General features: G+C 34.6%; 1 protein-coding gene across 4 annotated transcripts in view; it reads left to right on the forward strand.

Annotated features, from left to right (window-relative positions):
• Positions 1 to 25,835, forward strand: part of SLC16A7 (solute carrier family 16 member 7) — a 167,961-nt gene that overhangs the window by 118,228 nt on the left and 23,898 nt on the right. The window lies entirely within an intron of this gene.

The following is a 25,835-nucleotide window of genomic DNA, read 5'->3' on the forward strand; positions in this document are numbered from 1 at the left end:
TTCACCTCTGTTCTTCTTGTACCTGTTCTTCCCTTAACCTGGAATTGCATTCCCCTGATGAATATCATTTATAGTATGGCTACCCCCATGCCTCCACTTCTTTCAGGTCTTTACTCAAAATTCACCTTCCCAGAGAGGCCATCTAGAGCTATCCTATCTAAAATTTCAACATCACATCCACACAGATCTGTCCTCTGTTCTTGCATTATTTTTCCCCTCTGTGGCACTTGTCACAATTAGTTTTTTTATTAGAAAGTTTTCTGTGATGATACAAATGTCCTTTAAATCTGATTGTCCAATGTATGTTATCTATTAGCCACATGTGGCTTCTGAACACTTGAAATGAAGTTAGTTTGAGAAAGGAACTGAATTTTTATTGTATTTTAATTAATTTAAATTTAAAAAGTCTCAGTTGGCTAATGGCTATCCTGTTGGACAGTGCATGTTTAAAAGATAAACTTTCACACACACACACCCCCCACTGGAATATCCTCATGAGAGCAGGGATTATTTTCCCTCTTTTGTTCACTGTTATATCTCCAGTGGGTAGATATGCCCTAGAACGTAGTAGGTGCTTAATATTTTGAAGGAATGAACAAATGGATCACTGTCAAAATTATTGTAAAAATCATAAAATAAGCCATGAAAAACTGGGTTCTCTTCCTGGCTATGGTACTCAATAATGGTGTGATATTCAGGGTCACTTACATTCTCGGAACCCAAATTTCTTCATTCATGTTTTTTTCTTTCATTTAATAAACATGTATTGAGCTCTTCTGTGTGCCAGGAATTATGCTATATATTGATGTCCCAAAATGAAAAAGACATGGTCCCTGACAAGGAGTTTCATCCAGTTAGGACAAAAGAGAAGTAAAAATTATTAAATCTGTGGGATACTTCTAAAGACAGAAATATGAACTGCTGTGAGAACAGAGAAAAAACATAAAAGGCAACCTTAATGGTCAAAGGAATAGTTGGTATAAAGGGGAATAGTGAGACTTCCTGGAGGATAGAGAGGATTTGAAATGTTTAGAAAGAATTGGTATTTTAGTATAATGGTAACAGAGACCATATTCAAAATTAATTCCTTCTGTGACATAAAATGTGGAAACATGAGATTTTTGAGTGCAGGGCATTGCATAGTATGGCTTTGTGTGCTATTATGAGGTCATAGTGTAAGCAGAAGATACTCATAAATTCTGCAAATCCTTCAACTACTTTCTATTACGAAGTTCTGAAATAATAGTTGTTTTCAACTGTTGTTCCCCTGCTCGCATTGCTTTTTTAAAAATGTCCATTGCCTTTCTCTTCATGTACATCAAAAGGGATTTCTGGCTTATAGTTAGTGAATATTTTACAGATCCTTCTTTTTCATTCCTAAACAGTCATGCAGGTTACAAAAACTGACAACGAACATTTTAATTGTGGCGATAAAGAATATATGTATAAATAATGTCTATGTCATAGAATATCCATCTATATGACTTTAATATTATAGATATCTCATCAGCTTCATAAGAGTTTGTATACATCTTCCAAGAAAATTTTAGAGCAGAAACACCTGAAAGGCCGTGGAAGTGCAGAGCAACTTCTCTTACATCCTCAGTACAGCTTTTGTGTCCATCTCATTCTAGCGCTGAGGATTAGGTGACAGTGGAAGAAAGAGTACTGTTAACCTGGTAAAGCAGGGTGCTGTTTCCCCTTTCACACCAGCCAAAGAACATATCAGGTGTCTCCCCTGAAGGCTAAGCTTATTGTCATAGTTCAATATCAGTTTTCAGGCACATACATCTATAAGGAAAGAAGAAAATACTATTATTAAATAAGCATAATAACATTAATATTGACAATGTGCTTAAAAACCACATTTCAGTTCTTTCTTGAGGTTAGTCTTCAGGCTTCTATAACAATGATAAACAATTAAAAGAGAATTATAATTGAAACTTGCTAATCTGATGTATTACTTCCCAGGTAAATATATGTTGTGTTTTATACGACAGAATTTATAGTAGACTTGCTGGAACTAGTTGGGTGCTTATATCTGAGATGATTGTCGAGTTGCAAAACTAACTAACTAAATAAAAATGAATAAAATGGGGTTGGAATTTAAGGCATAAATGTGACTGTAATTTAATTATATGGATCATTATAAGCAGTTAATATTGTCATTAGAATATTTTTATTAAAAGTCCATTTAAAGAGATGGTGGAGGGTCTTTTTGCCTTTTAGGGATAATTTCTTTAAAGTTGAGATGTAGGTGGAATTTCTGCATTTGAGTAAAACAATGACAGAAAGTCCTATATAAGTTTTTTACCTGTGAAATAAAGATGATAATAGAACATTTTTAGTTTATGAAAATACTAGTAAATTAAATTATGGAAAGTGTAGTATACTTCCTACTATGTAACAAATTGCCTAAAAAATGATAGCTATTGAAATTCCAGGGCCAAAGGATAATAGTATATCTCCAAAAATATTGTTGAATAAATGCTTTTTCTCAAGAACACATCCATATTTAATCACAGAGATACAGGGAATAATTCTTTGATCATATTCATAACTAAATAGATAGAATGTTGTTGTTGAGTTTATGTTAATGTCATGTTATGGTATAGTTTATCATTAAACTCTAAATATTAAATAGCTAAAATCCACTTCTAACTCCATATAATTCAATATTATTCCAAGAAACATTTCACACTTTGAATCATAATTACACAAATTCGTAAACCTTTACAAAGTGAAGGAAGGTTTTCTTCACTCTACTGCTGCTTTACTTTACAGATAAGAAAACAGACTAAGAAATTTATGAGTTTTCCAAAGCCATCCAGACAGAGGCAGTGGTAGGCTGAGGACATCTGCTTCTGACTTCCAGGCTTCTGTGATGCCATGTTTCATTCTTTAAGGATTACTTCTCCTTGTGAGGTCAATCTCCACCTTTCCTATGAAAAAAAAATGTAATAACTTTCTTCCACAAGAAATAACTTCCCTCGGTCAAATTATTTTCACCACCAAAAAAAAATGTCTATGGATTTAAAATAATTTCTGCTCTGAGATATGTCAGATGTATTTTGAAAATTATGCTAAAGAAATGTCAGCTATATAGTGATTATTATTATTATCCTACTTGGTGAATAATAAATGCTTTTAGTTTTCAATATGTTTAAGCATTTCTTTCAAAAAATATGAGCCGTTATTCCGTCACCTTCCTTAGTATTGTTTGATCAACCTATTCATTCTTTGTTCTCTTAATCAGCCCTCATAAATCAGTCCCTCATCCTTTTAGACATTTCACTTGTTTCTCCCTGAACTGCCTCCTACGTGTTCTTATTACTGTACTTTATTTTTTGAGTGTTGACAGTTTACTTGGCACTGTTCAAAACATAACATCTTTCTTTCTGGAGAGGTCACTCAAATTGCCACATTGTGTTTAGCATGGTCTCAACAGACCACAGAAGGAATGTGGACTAAACCATCCCAGTAGAGTTTGGATTATGAGAAAGAGATCAAAACCATTAGTTAGAGGGTAGAGTTCAGAAGCATTTTTCACCTCAATCTAATCTTTCCCCTATGTTTAAAGTTATCTCAGTTATAGTGAGGCATGAGTACATGTGGCTAATTTGGGTTGCCTTGTACCTATGGATTACCAGAATGGTACCCTGAATTCCAGCAGCATTCATGTCTAAACTAAAAGCAACTTGAGAGAGGGAGACGCAAGAGGGAAGAGATATGGGGATATATGTATATGTATAGCTGATTCACTTTGTTATAAAGCAAAAACTAACACACCATTGTAAAGCAATTATACTCCAATAAAGATGTTAAAAAAAAAAGCAACTTGAAACTCCTTTGGGAAAGGTCTTTGGAGTATAAAGAATAGCTATTTTCAATTGGTCAAACTGTGTTTTTTAATCAATATTTTTAACTTTTGAAAACAGAATATTTAAAGTTTTTAGGTATATATTGATAGACATACTAAGTATATGGCTTTTTTTTTAACACCTTTATTGGAGTATAATTGCTTTACAATGGTGTATTAGTTTCTGCTTTATAACAAAGTGAATCAGCTATACATATACATATATCCCTATATTTCCTCCGTCTTGCATCTCCCTCCCACCATACTACCAAATGTAAGTATACGTCTTTTAAGTAGATGTTCCAGTTTAAAAGATAGAAAGGAAAGAAAAGGTAGAGAAAAAAAGGAAGAGAGAGGAGGATACTGATTTCAGAAATTATGTTTCTTCTCACTAATCTCACTGCCTTTTAAGTAGCTTGATATCTAAAATCTTATTGGCCAATTTCTGATCCACTAGATTTTAATGACTCTGTTAATAGTGAGCAAGTTAGTAAATAATATTGAAAATTAAAAGGATACTGAACTGGGAACCAGGAAACCTGACTTCTAGCCTTGGATCCTCCATCTTCAGGCTCTCAGCGTAGCTGGCTGTGATGGTACAGGTTGTGCTCTGTTCTATTTATCTTAAGACCTAGTACCCTCAATTCAACTCCTCCCCAAACTCACCACTCAGTAATCATTACTTACATTTCTGGAAACAAAAAACAATTGGGAACTTTGTATGATACAATATTTGGAAATAAGTTTGTCCAGAGATTTATATTTTATGACCAATGCATAAATGGATCAGAATAGAGATATGCAAAGTCACCTTAAATAATAAGAAAGAACCTCTAGGCTGTAGTAGTAATCATTCTAAATCCTTTTATTCATCTAAGTAAGAATGATACTCAAAAGGAGTGGTCATGAGGCAAAACTTGTCAGTATCTATCCAAACACTGTCCAATGGCGAAGGGACTTTAGCCAACTGATACTGAGTATTACACTTCTGTTAGCAAGATTGTTGAAAATATGAGGTGGATATAAATGTTGTATTGAGAAGAAATATGAGTGCATGTTTAGGTAGAGTCTGGTGTTTAGACATGGAAAGGTGAGTTAATCCCTGTGATGACTTCTCCGGTCTCCATAGGCTGACTGTGGAGAGGTGGGTGCTCGAAGAGGGAGGACAGGTGCTTTGAGGACAGGTGCTTTGAGGACAGAGGGAGTGGTGTGTGAAATCCCAGAGGGTGGAAAAGCTGGATTATTAGAAAAGTATATAGCAGCACTGGGACACTGTTGAGATTCCATTTGCAGTTTGAGATCATGAAATTTAAAGGCACCAGTCAAGACAGTTTTATGATTTTTCTACACCAATTTTCAGGTCTTTAGTGTAAGTGTGGGAAGGCGAACCTGCCGGGAACCTGCCTGAGTTCATGCTGAGTTAGGTATTTTCCAGATAAACATTATGGAGGAAGGAGTAAATGAGTCAAGGATGCTTTTGAGGGAGTTGTTATAAGCATTAACCATCCAATTTAAAATCTACAAGGGAAAGAAGTGTAGGAGAACTTGATAAATGTTGGAGGTTGGAGGGGGAATCAATAGCATCTACGGATTGGAAACCTTGATGAGACTGAGAAATTGTTAATAGTGAGAGTAAGAGCAAGTGAAATGAAAGGTTCAAGCTGGTGAGGGGGATGTTTACACTTGAATTGTGGGGGGAAGGTAGTGCCATATTGGTTGATGACAAATTCCAACTTATGACCATTCAGTGCATCATTGAGGTAGAATTCGACAAAAAAAGAGAAAGAAAGTCAAAAGGTCAGGGGAAATAAAAAGGTCAAGAAACTACAAAGCTACACGTATATTGATGTTCCTAAGAAAGATGATCGGCAGTGAGGTAGAGATAGACTCTTTGCCAGGAGCCAGCCATGAAAGTGAGTGGGTGAGACCCAGGTGACAACAGACAACAGCAAAAAGGAGGTTGGAGAAGTTGGCATAACTGGATGGAAATAGCTTCAAAGAAGCACAGATTTATAAAAGCTGGATAGGAAGTTTAGAGGTTGATAGAAAACAGGGAGAACATATATGCAGCCTCCTGGCCCTGAGTACTTCCGTGGGAGAGAAAACGTTTTGAAATTGAAAGGGCAGCAAGGGAAGTAGTTTTATAATGGAACAGCCATGACACTCGAAAAAGCCAAAACAACAAAAAACAAACAGACAAAAAATGGGAGCTCCATAGTGCACAGGAGAAAGGTAGAAAATAGAGTATCAGGTGATAGATTTGATAGAACGGCAGGGCTATGAAAGATCACTTCTAAGGTGATTAGAATGAACAAAGATTTGATGCAAATTGGACTAGGACCAGATAGAAGAGTGCAGGCACTCACTCACTTCTAGTTCTCTGTTCCTAAATATTTGTTTTGTGACATGGAGGCATCCGCCGCATATTCTCCTCTTCGCTACACACAGGGTATATCCCTGATGGCTGTGTTAATGGCTGGCAGCATTTAACAGTCTGCCAATAAACGATGATGTCTTGAACTAGCATGGTGAATAGTCAAAATGAGTTTGCCCAGAGGTGATGAATATGCTCTTAGATTACTGACAAAAATAAAATTTGAGTTTATAAGACTCAGAACCTATCCTCAAACCATGTTCTAGATGATGACAGCCATGCTGTGAGACCTATGGGGTGATATTCAGCCATATTTTCCCCTGAAGGGACCCACACTTCTAGATATTGTGGTGTACTTTTCTTTTTCTATTACACAAGAAAGTAGAAACCTAGAAATTCTGAAAAGTTACCAACTTCTGAAATAAGGAAATATCAAATAGGTACATGCCCTACCTAGATATTTGTCTGAGATTGTTTTTCCAGTTTGTCTAAACTTTTACCTTCTAATTCATTTTTGTAAATTAAAAATTGTGAAGTACTTTTCCACTTCAGATTGTTAGTGGCGCCATTAAGTTGGGTGAAAGTCATGCCCCCATACGTATCATCAGTGGATACTTAACGCATTCTCATTAATCATGCCCGTGCGTGGTTTGGATAATTAAGTTCATCATTACCCAATTTTCCCCTTAAAGTCATTTTTTCTTAATTTTGAGCTTAATATTAAAAGCTACACAATTTTAGAAAACCCATAGGAGGTGAGGGTATCTATTGGTATTATAACCAATAATAATAGTTGATTACCAGGCAGGTCAGGTGAGTATTTCCTTCCCTTTTCCCATCGTCTCTTTCTGACTTCTTTGTGTAAGTCTTCTGTGACAAAAAAAGAAAAATTATTGTCTGGAAAAATGGTGTCTTCACTCTCTCTGTGTCTCTTTTGTTTCTTTTTATTAAATGTCACTTTTCTAATTCCCATATCATTATTAATTCAACATTTTCATTCCTTTCATTTGATTATAATTTTATAGCCTTAATTCTTTAATTATCTGTGAAAACTAATGCTTTTATGACTCACCTTTCTCTACAGGAAGCCCAGCTTTTTTTTTTCATCCTAGTGAAGTTGAAGAGTTTTATAGTTAGAAGGTTTTATTAATCAGATGCCTTTATGGTTTTTAAAGTGGTCATGTAACAAAGGGATGAATCCTCACCTTGTAAAAAGATTTGTTTCATTAATTTTTCACTTAGACCAAGTTGTTATTCGTCACTTAAACTCAGCCGGATCAAAGTAGGCATCTGAAAACAGAATGATAGTTCAGGAGAAGCTAAACACAGCTTTCAAATAGCACGATAAGGCTTGCTGACACTGTAGCTGACTTTGATACCTAGGTAGCGCTATCCAGTTGTCTGCTTCTGTGAGAAAAGTTAAAAGTAGATCTGGAAAGAGATTCATTCTTTAAAATTATTGAGAATTATTGAGAATCTACTTTTGTTGTAGTTGGTGGCCTTCAAGCTTTCACATTTGTAAAAAAACTGCAGTGTCTACACAGAGGTCAGTTGTGACCCAACTACTTGTGGGAATCTAGATTAATTTTCAGGAGAGAGCTTCTCAACCGTTAGCTCCACATCTACCAGGAATGATCGAAGGCTTACCCTGCAGGTGTCCACATCTCTTATTGCTACCATATTTCCTTACTGTAGTCAGTGTTCTTTGGGATCCTAATACAAAAGGAAAAAATCCTGCAACACTTACTTAGGTACATCTCTGTGAGCACCATCTACCAAAAAGAACTCAATCTTTTAGTCCCATCCACATAAATATTCTTAAATCTGCTCTAAAACCCTGGGCTCCCTAAAATTAAAAATAACCAGGAAACACAGCTCCTAAAATGATAAACTGCTGGAGTTTCTAAAATTTTTCTCTATTTCCTATGCTAGTATATAAATACATTTTAAGTGTGAGAATTAAGTGAGTATATATGAGACTCACTGTTATGTAGTTGCAACTGAGTAAAATATTAGTGAAGCAAAAAGCAGTATTATTAAGTAAACCAAGGAAGTCATCAAAAAACACAGAGAATGACTTAGCTAAGGAGCACTAGGTTGATGGCCATATTTCAGACAACATTTTGCCTGAGTATCTGGAACAAGTCCATATATTTTACTTCTTCTTTTCCTAATTTATTAAGAGATGTATTCAGATTCCAGGTGGCATATTTATGCTCAGCAACTCTCTCTTGAACTACATGCTTCTCAGAACGGAACGGTTTAGTACTTTTCTATTCCACTGAAATATGACTCTTAAAAGAGCTAAGGAACTTTCAAACTCTGAAGTCTCTTCACCACCTATGCTATCTACAGCAGTGTTTATCCATCCAGCCTTCCTATATAGAGCCCAAGACCCATAGAGAGCTTTCTTTATAGATCATAAACAAAAGGGGAGGAAAATCTATCACTCTACAAAATAAATAATCATGAAAGTGTAATCTAAAACAAATAAGTTGATTAAATTTCTGCTGGACAGGTTCTAAATGTCTTTAAGCCAAGTGTCTTTTCTTGTTTTGTTTTGTTTGGTGTGATGGAGGGGCCAATCTAATTCCTTTTATAGAATAAATAGTTAATAATGCATACTACAAGTTAAATGCAAAATATTCAAGCTCAAACATGTTTAGATATTTTATTCTTACATATGTTCAAAACTGAGTCAAAGAAGAAGCTACCATGTATAACTGATTCACTTTGTTATAAAGCAGAAACTAACACACCATTGTAAAGTAATTATACCCCAATAAAGATGTTAAAAAAAAAAAAAAAGAAGAAGCTACCATTAAGACTTTTTCAGAAAACCTTAAATTGAGTGACAGAAAGCAGTGATATTTTATATTTGTGTAGCATTTTAAAATTTCTAACATTCTTTAATATGCATTACCTCATTTGAATTTTGAACAACTTTTGAGTTTGGGGAAGGATATGATCATCATTTTCTAGGTTACAGAACTGAAGTTTAAAAGGTTAAATGACTGGCATAAGATCACAGGACTAGTTGTAGGAAAGCAAGCCTCGTAGCCCCAAGCTCGGTGCTTTGAAGTCTTTGGCGGCAGGATAAGAGCCCCAGCTATGTCTCATTAACTTTTATCTCTACTTTTTCCAATCTTTGAGTTCATTGGCTATCTAAGCACTTTAGACTTAAAATAAAAAGACTACATTCTAGTCTTTACTATTGGTTAGCCATGTGACCCTCACGCAAGGCACCTAAACTCTGAGCCTGACCTATTCATCTCTACTGTGGTTAGCATGCAGTTCCTGGCTCTTTACACAGAGATCATGTGATGCACACCCAACCCAGACAGTGCTCTGAAAATGGGTGCTGCTCTTCTAAAATATAAATAAATACTATTTCCTAGTAGTGTACATTTCACCTTAAGGTAAAAGTCATAGGGTCAAACCTCAACTCCACCTTTGGGAGCTGTGATTCCAGACAAGTCCTTGAGCCAATGTGAGAATCTGGTTTTTTCCACTGTAAAATAATGATTTTTCAAGTGATACTTATTTATTTTTATTTTTTTTCCAGTTTTATTGAGATATAATTGACATACAGCACTGTATAAGTTTAAGGTGTACAGCATAATGATTTGACTGACACACCTCATGAAATGATACCACAGTAAGTTTGGTGAACATCCATCATCTCATATAGATACAAAATAAAAGAAAAAGAAAAACAAATTTTTTTTCCTTGTGATGAGAACTCTTAGGATCTATTCTCGACAACTTTCATCTATAACATACAGCAATGTTAATTATATTGATCATGTTGTACATTACATTCCTAGTATTTATTTATCTTATAACTAGAAGTTTGTATTTTTTGACTGCCTTCATCCAATTTTCCGTGATATTTATTCATTACAGATTGTTGTGAGAAGTCAAATGGAATAAACAAAAGAGTGAAGGTCTTCATACACTGAAATGGTGCTGCATGCAAATATACATATATTGGAGAAAAGCCTCATTAGCATGTAGTATACTTTAAAATGTTATGTTTTTGAGTCCGTATGTCAGAAACGTAATGGTTCTTGTATCTTTATGGGTTCTAAAGGAAATAAGCCAAAGCAGGTACATGAAAGGGTGGAGGAGGACCGTCTATGACTAAAGTATAATGTGTGACTTTTAACTGGCTTGTCTTCATACTTCTGCCCTTCTCAGGGAGTTTCAACCTCCTCCTTCCGTTATTTCTTAATTTTCTAAAATACCCAAGGTTCTTATTTTTCTGCTGCTTTTTAAGGGACTTCATAAAAGTTGAAATGACATTCCATACTGACCCCTCCCTTTATGATTCATCACCGTTCACTCCATTAAAGTGACTGAGTGCTTAAGTGAGAGCCAGTTACCCTCCTAGACTGGTTAACTCTAGGCCTTCTTACCCACTCTTGCCAGCATCTATCTTGCAAAAGAGAGGGTGTTGGATGAAGAGCTAATTTCTGTAAGAGTTGACATAAGAGATCACTTTTTTTTTTTGCGGTATGTGGGCCTCTCACTGTTGTGGCCTCTTCCGCTGCAGAGCACAGGCTCCGGACGCGCAGGCTCAGCGGCCATGGCTCACAGGTCCAGCCGCTCCGTGGCATGTGGGATCTTCCCGGACCAGGGCACGAACCCGTGTCCCCTGCATCGGCAGGCGGACTCTCAACCACTGCGCCACCAGGGAAGCCCAAGAGATCACTTTTTAAAAAAATTTATTTATTTTATTTATTTATTTTTGGCTGTGTTGGGTCTTCATTGCTGTGCGTGGGCTGTCTCTAGTTGTGGCGAGCGAGGGATACTCTTCGTTGCAGAGCCGGGCTCTAGGAGCTCAAACTTCAGTAGTTGTGGCACATGGCATGTGGGATCTTCCCAGACCAGGGATCAGACTCATGTCCCCTGCATTGGCAGGAGGATTCTTAACCACTGCGCCACCAGGGAAATCCCAGAGATCACTTTTTAAATGTCTTTGTTGAAGAAGTATGCAGTTTATTCTCACTAGTATGTGAAAGATATCCCTGAGGTTTTGGCCACACTAGGGAGACAAAAGAAGGGATCTAGGAGGTGAACAAACATATTTAAATGGTAATTTTACACCCTAAATGTGCAAATGCTGCCAGTTGTCTCAATTCAAACCTGACTTTCTGGCTATAGAGGGAATTCACACAGTAATCTGAGAGATTCAGGTTAGTTAGAATCACAGATCTTCCTAAAATTTCCTTAAGATTATAATTGGTGATGTGGACTTGGAGACTTTGATGGTTTAGATTATTGTAATTATTTTATTTATGTAATTAGATACTGTTCAAAAGTTATATTTGAAAGAAAAATTATGACAAGATTAAGAAGAGTTGTTTCATGAGATTTATAACCATATTTTTAAAAATCCTCATATATTGCTATAAATTCATACATTCGTGCATTACTCTCTAGTTTCTTAAAATTCAGCTGGAAGTTTCCTTTTCTATGACACCAATAATAAAACCCAATACATTTCCTGTATAATTAAATCATCTTGAAAAGTGTTTAAAACATGATATAAAAGTGAAAGCAAAATTGTCTTTTATAGCTCATGAATATATTTTGAATGGTCTCTGTGTGCTTTGTGATTTAGGTGGCAAACAGCTAACATGTAAGTAGTATACCACTGCTAGGTTCCTGAAAAGTCATTTTGATTTGAGACATATTTAATTTCTACCTCAGAAACATAGTTTTTATAATGGAAGAAATGCTTTTGCTACTAGGAAACCTAAATAATATTCTCATCACAAGCATAACATGCTATATATCCTTCATGAAGTCGGTATATTTCATTGGACCATTTTAATGTGCTTTGACTGAAGAATATCAATTTCATTCTTCAGATGAAAGGAGTTTCCAGTAATGCCTGATGTCTAAGCATCATTTGTAATACAAATGATGGGGAGCCTGTGGCTTAATGGCCACTAATTCATTTTGAATTTATGATGCATTGCGGCCGTTAGAAGTAAGCTGCTTTACATCAGCTTATGGGGAATAAGAGTTCTCTTTATGGTGGGTTTTATTTCTTGATGCCACACAGGAAAATATGCCATTTTAAAATGAAAAAAAAAAAAAAAAAAGGAACAAGTCTGCAATAAAGTGGGATAAAGTCAGAAGTCTACCAATTCCATGTAACCATTCTCAAATATCATGCACATCACCCTGCCTTATCATAGGTAACCATGAGGGTATTTTTAAATGAAATACTGGGTGGCCCTCTGGTTTTGCATTATATTCAAACATAAATTTAACATGCAATTTCCACTGGCTCTTTTAACTGCTGCTTCTTAATATATATTTATCATGGACTATTTCAGAGTAAGTAAAATATAAATTTTATGTAATGGAGGTTACCATATATTTAAATACACACCAATATTAGACTAAAATTAAACTCTCGAGTAACACTTATCAAGTATAAACTCAAGTAACACATATCAAGTATACTATTCTATGACTGGTACCACAGGAAAAGAGAGAAGCAGAATGCATTCATTTGTCCTTCAAGGAGATGACCATCTACTTGAGATAACAAGATTTGGGTAGAAAAGTATACTTTAAGGCATGGTTTTAATAAGAACTCAAGGCAAGAGGTGGTGAGATTTATTCCCACAATTGACAATAGATGGCGTCAGTGGTTGGAAACAGGAGAGCAAGGCTCCAAGGACAGACCCTCATAGACATGGTGGAGTTTGAGTCTTAAAGGAAGAGCAAAACATGAGTAGAAACTTGAGTAGAGAGCAAAGGATAAGAGGAAGATAATAGATCATGAAAGAATGTAAAAAGCAAAGTGGAAAACTGTGAAATTGAAGACAGGTAACATGATGAATGGGCCATATCTCATTTTTAGGTATTTAGTCTTTATTCTGAAGCTGATAGACAACAGTTTTAAGAAGAAAAACCATGATCAATAATAAGCTTTTTGAAAGATCACTCTGGTCATCTAGTTGTGTCTTGTAATAGGCAGTGCAGACTTCAAGTAAGAAAACAGAACAAGGATGGAAGAAGAAAATGGTTTTAAAGTATATTTAGGAACTAGAATTGACAGTACTTTGTAATTAATTTGATGTCAGATACGAAACACAAGGAGTAATTTAGGATGATGTCTAGCTTTTTGGCTTGATTGAATGGACAGTGATGTCACTAAATATAATCAGAAATACAGGAGCCAAGAAAATTTTATTTTAGAGGCTTGAATGAAGCTATATTTGTGACTCAACTAGTTTTGAGGTGTCAGTGATATACACAGCAGAAATGCTAGAAAGGGCTTGCTGTCCTGTTCCGTAATCATTAAAGAGTTCTATTTTGGAATTTTGGATTTGGAACCTCTATAGTAAAGTCTAAAGAAAGCTTAGAGAGTAAAATAAAAAGATGGTTTTCACATTTAATGTTAAGCCGAGCAAAAGCAGACTGTAAGTTAGTGTATCATTACTATTGTTATCTTCATCAAGAGGACCCATAAGGGCTTCCCTGGTGGCGCAGTGGTTGAGAGTCCGCCTGCCGATGCAGGGGACATGGGTTCGTGCCCCGGTCCGGGAAGATCCCACATGCCGCGGAGCGGCTGGGCCCGTGAGCCATGGCCGCTGAGCCTGCGCGTCCGGAGCCTGTGCTCCGCAGCGGGAGAGGCCACAACAGTGAGAGGCCTGTGTACCACACACACACACACACACAAAAGAGGATCCTTAAGAGTATCCCAGTTTAGTTCTAGCCATATCGGTATTCCTCAGAGGCTCTACACCCCTGCATTTGAATCTAGCAGGAAATTATTTTAGTTTTCCTTCGAAGAATATTGACAAAGTAGACACCAGAATAATTAGGGATTTCATGGATGAAGATGTCCTTGCAATGCTCTTTTTCCCCAAAGTCAGGCAAGCAATATTTAGTGTTCTTTGTGTTTAAAATGAATGACAGTTCACTACTAAGAAATATACATACATACATATAGTTACATAGTAATGTGAAAGAAAGGCTCTAACAATTAAGTTACCATTTAAGCAGAAATTACTACAACTATTAAACTATCTTATAATAAAGTCATTGTTGTGCTACATATTTGAATAAATCAATTATTAATTACAGTTGACCTTTGAACACAGGTTTAGGGGCACCGACCCCTTGCATGGTCTAAAATTCAGACTTCCCTAAAACTTAACTACTACTAGCCTGCTGTCGACTTACTGATGACATAAACAGTTGATAACCCATATTTTGTATGCTATATGTATTATATACTGTATTTTTATAATAAAGTAAGCTAGAGAAAAGAAAGCATTAAGAAAGTCATAAGAAAGAGAAAATACCTTTATAGTACTGACTGTATCTATCGATACTGTAAGTTTACGTCATTTGTTTACGAGATGAATCATCTGTCAGTACCTCTATCAACATTTGTCTTACACTATACAAAACACTGTAGATGTTATATGTATTACTAACAGATTTCAAAAATGAAAAGATATTGTGAAAAAGAAATTCATATTTATTTACAAGTATATTCATGCATTGATCATGAAGAAACAGCAGTATGATTGCTTGATGGTAGCCTAGTGTAATTGATATGATTGCTTCACCATAGCCTAACCTATACACAACTGAATGCATATTATAAAATTTTTATGGCTATGTTGTTGCAGTCATATTCATAATACAGTATTGGAAACATTGTTACATTTTTTTAAAAAACCACTTACCTGTGATGATAGGCTGATATACACGCATACTGTACAATAATGTAATTCTTTGAAAGCCAAGTCATAAAACAGTAGGAAAATAACATTTTTATATTAAATATTACTCACCTTATGTCTATATAAGAATAAACCAATATCTACATATAGTTTAGGCATTCATGACATACCTTTTTCTTAATTTTTTGATATTTCTAAGCTGTATGGTTCATCTGCAAGTTTTTTCAAATCGTCCCAAATCTCCAAAAATTTTTTCAATATATTTATTGAAAAAAATCCACGTATAAGTGGACCTGCACAATTCAAACCTGTTTTGTTCAAGCCAGTTCTGTCAGCTAGAGACATATAACAATGAAATTATCATTTAATACAAGGATTCAAAGTATATATATCTCTATGGAAAAATAATACAGTATATTTATAATTTTTTTCTAATTGTTTTCTAACTCAGTGTTCTAATGAGTTAAAACACTAGACTGTATCTTCCTATTCCCTGATCCCCACCACATATCTAGATCTTGTGATCTTACCCGCTTCTGTCTGGCTGAATGACACAAATCCAGTAAGAAAAGAGGAACATAGAAGTAAAACCTCATGATTAAGAGGATGCAAGGTGCCTAGTTCACATTTTTTAAAGCAGATGATATCGCCAAATAGGTTCAATCCATTCTCAGACTCTAACCAATCAGGTTAGTAATTCCTTCTCTCTAGGTTTGGCGTAGGAAAAGTGTAGATGGAGCTGTATAACTGAAAAGGGTGTAAGCAGAGGTGATCTTTGTGTAGGAAGGGGAAATAGAACTTATTCCTTTAACAATTGCAGAACTCTTTCCTATTCATTACCTCATTTGATTCTCCAAAGATCCTGTGAAGTAGTCTATAGACCATAGACTGTAGAATGAACACTGAGTTTCAGAGGCGCTGTAATTACCCTAAGTCACTAACTTACAAAGTTGATCTGAGATTTGATGATAAAGATTTCCTGATTTTTTGTAAAGCATTATATCAGAGTGATTGTGCTGTGTGCTATATTAATATACATACTTTACTTTCCATCAGATACAGCATATCCATAAGTGTGTGCCTTACAGTTAACTGATTTGGGGGCATCTATGTCTGAAAAATAAACGCATCTTCATTTGTTAGACTGCCTTAAAATAACATTATTTTAGTAGTATTTTTTTCATTTGGGGGTCTTGTTGTTATTTTTAAGGCTGTCAACTTTATTATGTAATTTAATATAAAAATATTCTTGGGTTAACGACCAGATTTTTTATGACTCTTTTGGATGGATTTTTTTCTATTTAAGGAATGACTTCTCTATTTTCTAAAAGTAGATATATTTTAATCCATTGTGTGATAATTACTGGCTATGAATATAATGACAAGCATGTTACTTGGAACTTTCATCCTTATTCAGAATGGTAAAACTAAGCAAACATCCTATCATACTATTTATGATAAAGTGTAAAGAAGTATCTAGTACAGTACCTAAATTAAAATCTGTCTATCTACCTACCTACCTGTCTATCTGTAGAGCTCCACTTTTCATAGGCGATTACATTCTTAGAAACATTAAAATAGTACCCTATTTTCTTATTCACCAAGTAAAATTTACTTCCTATTTATGGGCTTTTTTCTTAATACCTTTTGGCCATAATTAGGGAATTATTAAATTATAAATTTCACTTATGTTCCATTGTTCCTGCACAAGTTATTAGACGAAGGAAAAAATCTAGACTCCAAAAAAGGGATACAGTTTTTTAAAAATAAATAGAAATCAACATCTCTCTAGAGACCTATGGATTTAAGACTCACCAAGAAATATTTTATTGGATAACTTTGGAATAAATTCAGAGGAAAACATATTAGTTCAGTATGCTTTGATGTTCTGCCTCTGAGTGATAGAACAATGGTCTGTTTAGGGGTGAATTATGCAAACATTGAAAGCTGTGTCTTTTCAGCAGAATTATTTTAGGTCAGTCCTTATAAACTTCTTGTTTCTTCAATTGTAGTCGTTATTAGAATAACATTAAACCTAGCTATTATGTGTTTCTAATGAGATTTATCTGTGGATCAGAAATAGATGGCCTGTTGTTTTCAGTGGCCATAGAGAAACTAAGTGTTTTTGTTAGCACCCTGGGATTTTTTCACCTCCATGGACCACATTAGTTTAAAAAAATCATAGATTATAGCAGCTAAGAAGTACACAGACAATATAACTCTGCTATTCCAAGAACAAAACAGTCCAGGTTTTGTGAAACTAAAACTGTCTAATCTTGAGATTTTTATTTATATTGCAGACAAAAAATACTGGCATTTCTAGGAGTAAATCTAGAATTCGTTGTTCCTGAAATATTGTATCTTTTGGAGGAATCTCTTTGAAAAAAAATATAAAAGCATCTTTTCATATTTTACTAAGCATACGACCTTGTGGATATATCTCTAAGCCCTTAGGCCTTGCAAGGAACCCATGCAAGTACAGGGCTCTGGAGCTTAAGTTGCTTTAGCTTTACAGTAAACCTACATTTGGAAGTAGTAAAAAGATGTGAATCAAGAAGTAAATTGGGTAATGGCTTCATTACCATTAGTTAAATATTTGATAAGGTTGTACATGGATTCGCTTGTTAAATATTAAACCAAATGTATTTGTAACCAGCTAGTTTCCAATATTTCCAATATTTAACTCCATTTGTAAGAAATTCAGATGTCTCTTGACAATATGATCTTTAATTGCAGGGATTACTACCAAAGATGCTTGTATTTGCAGGTAGAATATTTGAAACTTTTCTTGATCTCTACGGCCTTCATTCAGTGCAGCTTAGTCAGAGTGAGTCCCGGGAACATGGAACTATTCATTGTTAAATAATCAGTAGATAAGATTTAGGGTTTTTTGCTTTGTGTTGTTTTTTCTTTTCCTGTGTTAGAAACATTTGTGTCCTCTCAATGTCTAACAATAGGTCTGTAACTCTTCGAATATTTGGTTCATACATTTAGTATTTAAGTTCAACTTGGGGGATATACAGAGGCATTCTTTATTGTTTGTAATGGAACATATAAAATCTCAATGCATTTGTGATTCTCCCACTAGTAGCCTGTTATAAAGATGTAAAGTTTGTTGCATCTGAGTCTATTTATTCAACCCTTCTACTTCCTTTACCTTTGTTTGGCTAACATAAATTATTTTATGTTTCTTTTTAACTAATCAGCGTGACAAATCTTAATATACAGTTTTATTTGAAGCATAGATTGCTCTCTAGAACACATACCATGAGTACCTGTGTGTATCAATGAACACCTGTATTTGGCATTTCTAGTTAAGCAATAACTATTCAAGTGAACAATTCACATTCTTAGCAAGAAACAGAAGAAAATGCTGGATGCTGAGTCATAATTCCTTGGAAATAACAATGCCAAAATGCCCAAGGAAACTCTGGGCAGGGCTATACATTTTCACATATTTCTCTATTTGTTCCCTTGGTGTCAGATCTCTAAACCAAATTCAGAGCATTTGCATGGTGTTGGGGCATAATTCCAATATTTACTCAAAGAGAAATTCTGAAGGTGGTCATTCTACGGAAAGAATAAGTAGGATGGGGCTTAGGCTTGTTGTGTTTGATCTTACCAGTTTTGCTCACTATATTCTGCTAAGGGGCTTCTTTCTTTCATTTTTTGGGCCCTCACCATATCACCCCCATATAGGATGGGTGGTACACTTTAGCTCTGGCTGAACTGTTTTCTAATATAAACTGACTCAAGCTAACACATGAAGAAAGTTTACCAATCTGCTGCTTTTTATGAACTGTGTCTAACTTTGGAGTCAAAGTTGCTCTGCCTTAATTTTGGGGAAATTCCATAAGTTGTGTATCTTAAGCCAGAATGGCATGGATAAATAAGGAGCCTTTGTCTTTATACCCTCTCTTAGAATTCATCATGGAAAGCTTTCTTATTAAGTTGTTTCATTCTACCTTGAATATCTAAATGGAATGTCTCAAGATAAATTCATAATTACATTTTCTTTATTATAATAGTATGTATATAGTATGACATTGACTGTGAATTGGATGTTAGGTTTTATAAAATTTTGAAAATCTGCATCTGAGCTTCTGTATTATTTCTATGTATGCTTACAATTAGCCAGTGACCTTGCAAAATGTCCGTTAGACACATTCACTATCAAGCAACAATTCCCAGAGCTCAAACATGTCTAGAGGTTTTCTTAGAATTTTCTCTCTACTACAAATTATTGTGCAAGGAAAGAATAGAAATGGTGACTTCTTTCTGAAGCAACAATGGGATCTAAATACCAAATGATTTGATGACCACTGTCATTCATATAAATGAATGAATGAGCATAGGACCATGAAATGGTAAATTTTGCATTCTGTCTTTATTTGAACTTACATTTCTATTATACTTCTGAAAATTATTTTTGTGTTTTTAAGTATTTCTAATCCCTTTTTGCTTTCTTTGCAAAAACACTGCATATAAATATAAATTTTTTAAAAAATTTTCTGGGATCATAAGGCACTACTTGTTAACAGAATTATTCTTACTGGGCTTCATTATAATATTATTACAGCAAATGTGATCAAAATAAGATAATTATTAAACAAAAAGTAAACATTTAGTGGAAAGGTATCTTTTAATGAAATAAATGGGCCTCCTATGTATCTCCAGATAAATAATCTTTGTTGCTAGCTAAGCAGATACAAGGTTTCGTCTCAATTATATTCCCTTTTTGTTTCATTTCTAAAAAAGTAAGCACTGAGTAAATTGTTCACATAATAAAGTAAACAATAATGGAAATTATTTGATTTTAGCAATATCAGTCAGTTCTTTGAAAATTGTTTGTAATGATCTATTAGCTAGCAATGCAATTAAGTCTTCCTTTAATTTTATGAAAAACAGAGAATTGGAAAGCATCTCATTTACAGAAGGATTATTTTTCAGTCAATAAGTTTCTCAACTTCTGAGAAGTTTACCAAAAACATTTACCAAATAATAAATATCTACACTGCTCTTTTATCATTTAGAGACAAATTTTTAATCCAATAAGCTTATGAAGGGTAGAGAAATTAAAATATACACCTTTTTCAATACAGTATTTGTAATTAAAAGTTTTGTCTGTCACATGTTTTAAGTCTATATTTGTGAAAATTTTGGAGATGCAGACTTAGGTCATTCAGTGTGTGGGAAAATGATGCCCTCTAACTTAATTAGTAAAGCCAGTCCCTACTCTCAAACTGATCAGTGAACTAAGATTTAATTTGTCCGAAAATGTCTGAATTGATTTTTAAATTCAAAAACATACTTTAATATGCTTTTGAGGATTATTGTAAAAGCACTGAAAATCAATATAGTATGCATCTTGTAAAAGTTAAGTCAAAATTAAAATGATAACATGAGCTCTAACATATTCATGTGTTTTTGCAAAGAGCTTAATAACAAGAACAAATCTATAGGCTGTTTCTGATACGTATTTTGAAATTATTCGGTGTAATATGCAAATAAGATTATTATTTATTTGTGAAGTAAGAATATGACAAAAGACACAATATTACTTTAGTAAATATGTATCTGAAAGTGTTTTAAGAATCAGGTGTAAACATTCAACAATACCTTACTTTATATATACGTACTTATGAGCAGATTGCAGTTTTCTCTAATTATTTCCTTATGTGTCTGAACCACTCTCATTTACTAAACTCAGTTCCTTTAGAATATGACCACCACCACTCTTTTAGTGTGAGGTAGGGTCATTTTACCCCCAGCAACTAAGGAAACTCTTAAAATGTCTAGCATGTAACCAGCGCTATCTGTATTTGTTGATTGAATAAAGGAATTCCAGAACAAGTTACAAGGGCATAGGATTGTCAAACTTTATAAAGAAAGCTTAAAAATCACTTAGCCTAGTGATTTTCAACAATCATTCAATCAAGTGAATGGAACCCTGACAGAAATAAAAAGACTTGCTTTTTCTGGGATTCTTGTAGATATGAGAACCCACCTCTGTTTGAAGATAATATCCCCATGATTGCTTGAGTGCAGATGGCTGATTGCATGATAACTGGGGATATTCAGAGATATGCCCGAGGTTGTAAAACCACAACCAATTTTTTGCTACCTTATAACCCACATTGCCATTTATTCATTTCTCCATTTGAAACGAGAAACTAGTCATCTACTACGTAGCTTCTCAGAGAGCATCCCCCTCACTACCTTCCCAACAGAGTGATAAACATCTAATTTTTGATGAGCAATTAATTAATGGAGTCAATTCCTATTAACTTAAACAGGAATGAACTGTGAATGTTCCAGAATCTAGGAATTCACGTGCATCTTTTCAAAGTTCTGTGCTTTTCTAGCATTCTTTCATAATCATGTTATTTTTTAATGCTACAAATGAAATTATGATCAATATATCATGAATGATAACCGTTAATACTAAAATAGCAAGATTAACAGAAGGTAGAAAAGCTGATTTAGCACTTTACCTAATAATGAAACTAAAGATTGCCTATTTATTGTAGGAAACAATTTTTGATAAGTAATGTGCATTATTTTTTTAAGAAATGTAAGCCGCTCTGGTAGGCACCATAGCAATTAAACTTAAAAACTATTTCAAAACTAGATCCAAATTAGTCATATAAGAAATTTATAGTTTAACATATTTTAAATTATAGCTTTTATTACTAACATATTTTAAAATTCTATTTGAAAATCTTGATTGAAAAAACATAAATGTCTAACCAACCTTCAGTTCTTAAGTCCCTCTACAATATTCTTAACATGTGGTCACATACTTCTGCTTGAACAGTTTAAGGCCAAGTAACTCCCTTTCAAATAATTTAAAATATCTTTCCTATACAAAAACCAACCTTCTCTAACTTTTGTCCTGTCTACTAACTCTCAATTGAAACTTTTTCAGATAATGAAAGAAAGCTATTGTTTTTCCTAAATCATCTTTATCCAAGATAAATATATACTTTTTTTTCAACCGTTCCTTATATAACATTATATCAAGTGTTCATGTGTGAAATAACTCTCCTCTTCAAATAATCCACTTCTATTTATCTAGCCCAGAGTATTTCAGTGGGAGCTTAATGGAATTTGGGTTTGGACAATTCTTTGTGTTATGGATCTTGCACATTGCAGGAAGATTAACATCTCTGATCCCATCCATCAAACATTAAAAGTGCTCCAAATTCTAATGAAAACAGATGTGTTCTCTAACATTGCCAACTGTCCCCTACAAAGAATAGATTTTATCTCAGTTAAGAAGCTCTGATGGAAAAAAAAGTATATCAAAATCACAATGATATTATCTCACAACCCTTAGAATGTTTGTTATCAAAAAGACAAGAAATAATAAATGCTTGTGAGAATGTGGAGAAAAGGGAACCCTTGTATACTGCTGGTGGGAATGTAAATTGTTATAGGCATTATGGAAAACAATATGGAAGTTCCTCAAAAAATTTAAAATGGAGCTACCATATGATCCAGTAATCCCACTTTTGGGTACATATCTGAAGGAAATAAAGTCACTATCTCAAAGAGATATCTGCACTCTCATGTTCATTGTATTATTCACAGTAGCCAACCTAAGTGTCCATTAATGGATGAATAGATATAGAAAATGTGGCATATATATAAAATGGAATATTATCCAGCCTACAAAAGAGGGAAATCCTGTCATATGCAACAGCATGATGAACCTGCAGGACATTGTGCTTAGTGAAGCCAGGCATAGAAAGACAAATACTGCACGATCTCACTTATATGTGGAATCTGAAAAAGTTGGACTCATAGAAGCAGAGTGGAACGGGGGTTGCCAGGGGCTTAGGAGAATGGAGGAAATGAGATGTTGGTCAAGGGTACCAACTTTCCATTACAAGTTGAATAATTCTGGAGATCTAATACATCACATGGTGACTTAGTTAATAATAAGGTATTGTACACTTCAAATTTGCTAAGAGAGTAGATCTCAGGTGTTCTCACCACACACGCACACACACTCAAACAGTAACTATGTGAGGTGATGGGTATTTAATTAGCTTGACTATGGTAGCCATTTCACAATGTATACACATATCAAAACATGTTGTACACCTTAAATACATACAGTTTTTTAAAATCACCTCTGATAATGTAGGTGGAGTTTTTGTTTTTCTGTTTTGTTTTTGCTTTTGGTAGTCACAAGATCTCTGTTACTTCAAGTCAGCACAAGGATGTTGACCTGGGTGGGACTTGCCAATATTAATTGGTGGACCACAGAACACTTCCTATAATCTAGGTTAACATTAATTATTACCATTCTCCTAATATATCTATTAGTCCTAAATTCAACCTGTATTTTCCATGTTGTGTGTTAGAATTTCATTAGGGATATGCTAAAATGTTTTGAAAAGATTGATGTGCTATTGTCTGTATTTCTTTGACATGAATGTACAGAAAGAAATGATTTTAGCTTTAGTTGATAAACATGCTGGGTGATCACAGTTTCTTATTCTAGATTTTCATAAAAATTCCTTTAATAATCTATTCTAATCTGTTCTTAGAAACCCTCAGAATTTATGTCAAATTCATTAACTTTTGAAAAACATACTTTTGTTTGTTTTGGAGAAGTGGATTTATATTTCCATTTTTCTGCTTTTCTCTAACGTATTCTCTGTTCTTTATACTTTAGCACATTGATTTAATTACCTTATCAGCATCTATCCATGTTTAGAGATACTCCTTTTTCATATTTTTCCATAAAAAAATCTTCATTTTCTGAGATTTGATTCTCATGCCTATCAAGTATCTCAGGTGTTACACATTTGCCCGTCTTGTCCCTTCTTTGGGTTACTATTCACGACTCTAGTTTTAACTTCCTCATCTGTATTCTCCCTCTTCTCTTGAGTTTCCATTTCTACTCCAAAAATCCACACTTGGCTTCTATTTTAGTGATATTAAACTTATTTTGTATTTGTCTAACTTCTCCCTTTTCTGTATCAAGTGATTAATATACTTCTCAATCTAAACTCATATTTCTAGATGTTTACAGTTACTCCTTTGTTTTTTATATTATTTCCTACATTCTGTATAAGATTTTTAAAAATCTTTTTAAAATCAAAATATACTACAAATACCTTTCTCTTTTCCTGGAGTATTGTGATGTTTGCTTCTGAAAACCAGTGTTTGCATCTCATATATCCAGTTAATTCTCTTTCTGCGTGTCTTCACTGCAGGTGCTGTTGCTACAAGTAGCATATGGTATTTTCTGGAGCTTGTTGTTTCCTCATTCAGAACATACACAGTTTATTTGTTAAAAATGGGGCTTTTTCATTCATTCATTTACGCTTGCTTTGTGAACACTAATATAGCTGGATCCACCCATAGAGGTTCTAGATGATGCCAAAAGATATAAAATGTCTTAATGTAGCTTTTTTGGATAATATTGTCTTCTGGATTAACAGCAAAGTTACATAGATTAGAAAGTATATGCCCCACAATTAATTGTAAATAATGAGACTTCAAAGACCATTCTTAACCTTTTAAAAAATTGTATTGTGAATTAAGTGTGTGTGAGAGTGTGTATCTGTGTGTGTGTGTGTGTGAAGATAGTTTGTGTAAAGAGGTTAAATGTAAGCTAAACACAAAGACAATGTCATATTTTATTTAAATCGCCATGAAGTTCAGAACACCAATAAACCCTTGTCAACTTAAAACTCTCATTTAATTTATGAATGTGTGTAATGCAATAAATTTGCATGCCACTTATTTCAGGAAACCTGTAAAACAAGCTATCGAACAAAATACCCAATTCTTCAAAGTAAAATTGAACAACAGCTTCTCAGTTGGACATGTGATTGAACCAAACCTTTTTATTCTAATTATTCTCGGTATTTCCAAATCATTATACCACAATATTTAAGGAAAAGTCATCTATTTTACTAGAGGTTTATCTGCTGGGATGCTTTCAAGGTGAATACTCAATAGCCTTCCACACTAACTAAACACATTACCTCATTTAATAAGAATTTTAAATATAGGGTAACCATAGAATGGCATCATTCGGGTTCCAAGTCTACTGTGATACTCTTGGAACTGATAGCTTCTGTGTTTCAGCTTTTTCTTCAGGCCAGCTCTCTTTCTGTTCACAGGATGGCTGTTGTGGTTAAAGGCAACATATGCAAATGAGACAACATTTAGGGATTTCCTGGTAACTCCTTTTAAGCAAAGGAAAACTGTTCCCAGAAATTGCTAATAGATTTCCACTCACTGGCCAGAACTGTGTCCTAAACCCAGCCCTAACACAGTCAGTGGAGAAGGGAATGAGATTACCATGATTGGCTGTCTTAGTCAATCAGGAGTGACTCCCACCTCAATACAGAGTTTAATTCTCTGAGCACGTGGCTGCACAGTAAAAAGCAGATTCCTGGAAGGAATCAATGTTCTCCCAAAAGAGGAAGTAGGAGAAAATGGAAGCACAATCAATAACAAAGAGTGTTAGCCAAGGGAGGACTCACTTAAATATGTTATGATTTCTCTGATGATGACTATTTATACTCTGGAATAAGTAGAGAATACTAATTGTTACTACTCCATGGAACTTTATAACATGCTAGAACTTATATAAAATGTGCACAAAGAATACTTGGAGGGGCTTCCCTGGTGGCGCAGTGGTTGAGAGTCCGCCTGCCGGTGCAGGGGACACGGGTTCGTGCCCAGGTCCGGGAAGATCCCACATGCCGCGGAGCGGCTGGGCCCGTGAGCCATGGTCCCTTAGCCTGTGCGTCCGGAGCCTGTGCTCCGCAACGCGAGAGGCCACAACAGTGAGAGGCCCGCGTACCACAAAAAAAAAAACAAAAAAAACAAAAAAAAAAACCCCACAAAAAAA

The sequence above is a fragment of the Grampus griseus genome (assembly GCF_964374135.1).
Source record: "Grampus griseus genome assembly, chromosome: 11".
Taxonomy (NCBI): Eukaryota; Metazoa; Chordata; class Mammalia; order Artiodactyla; family Delphinidae; genus Grampus; species Grampus griseus.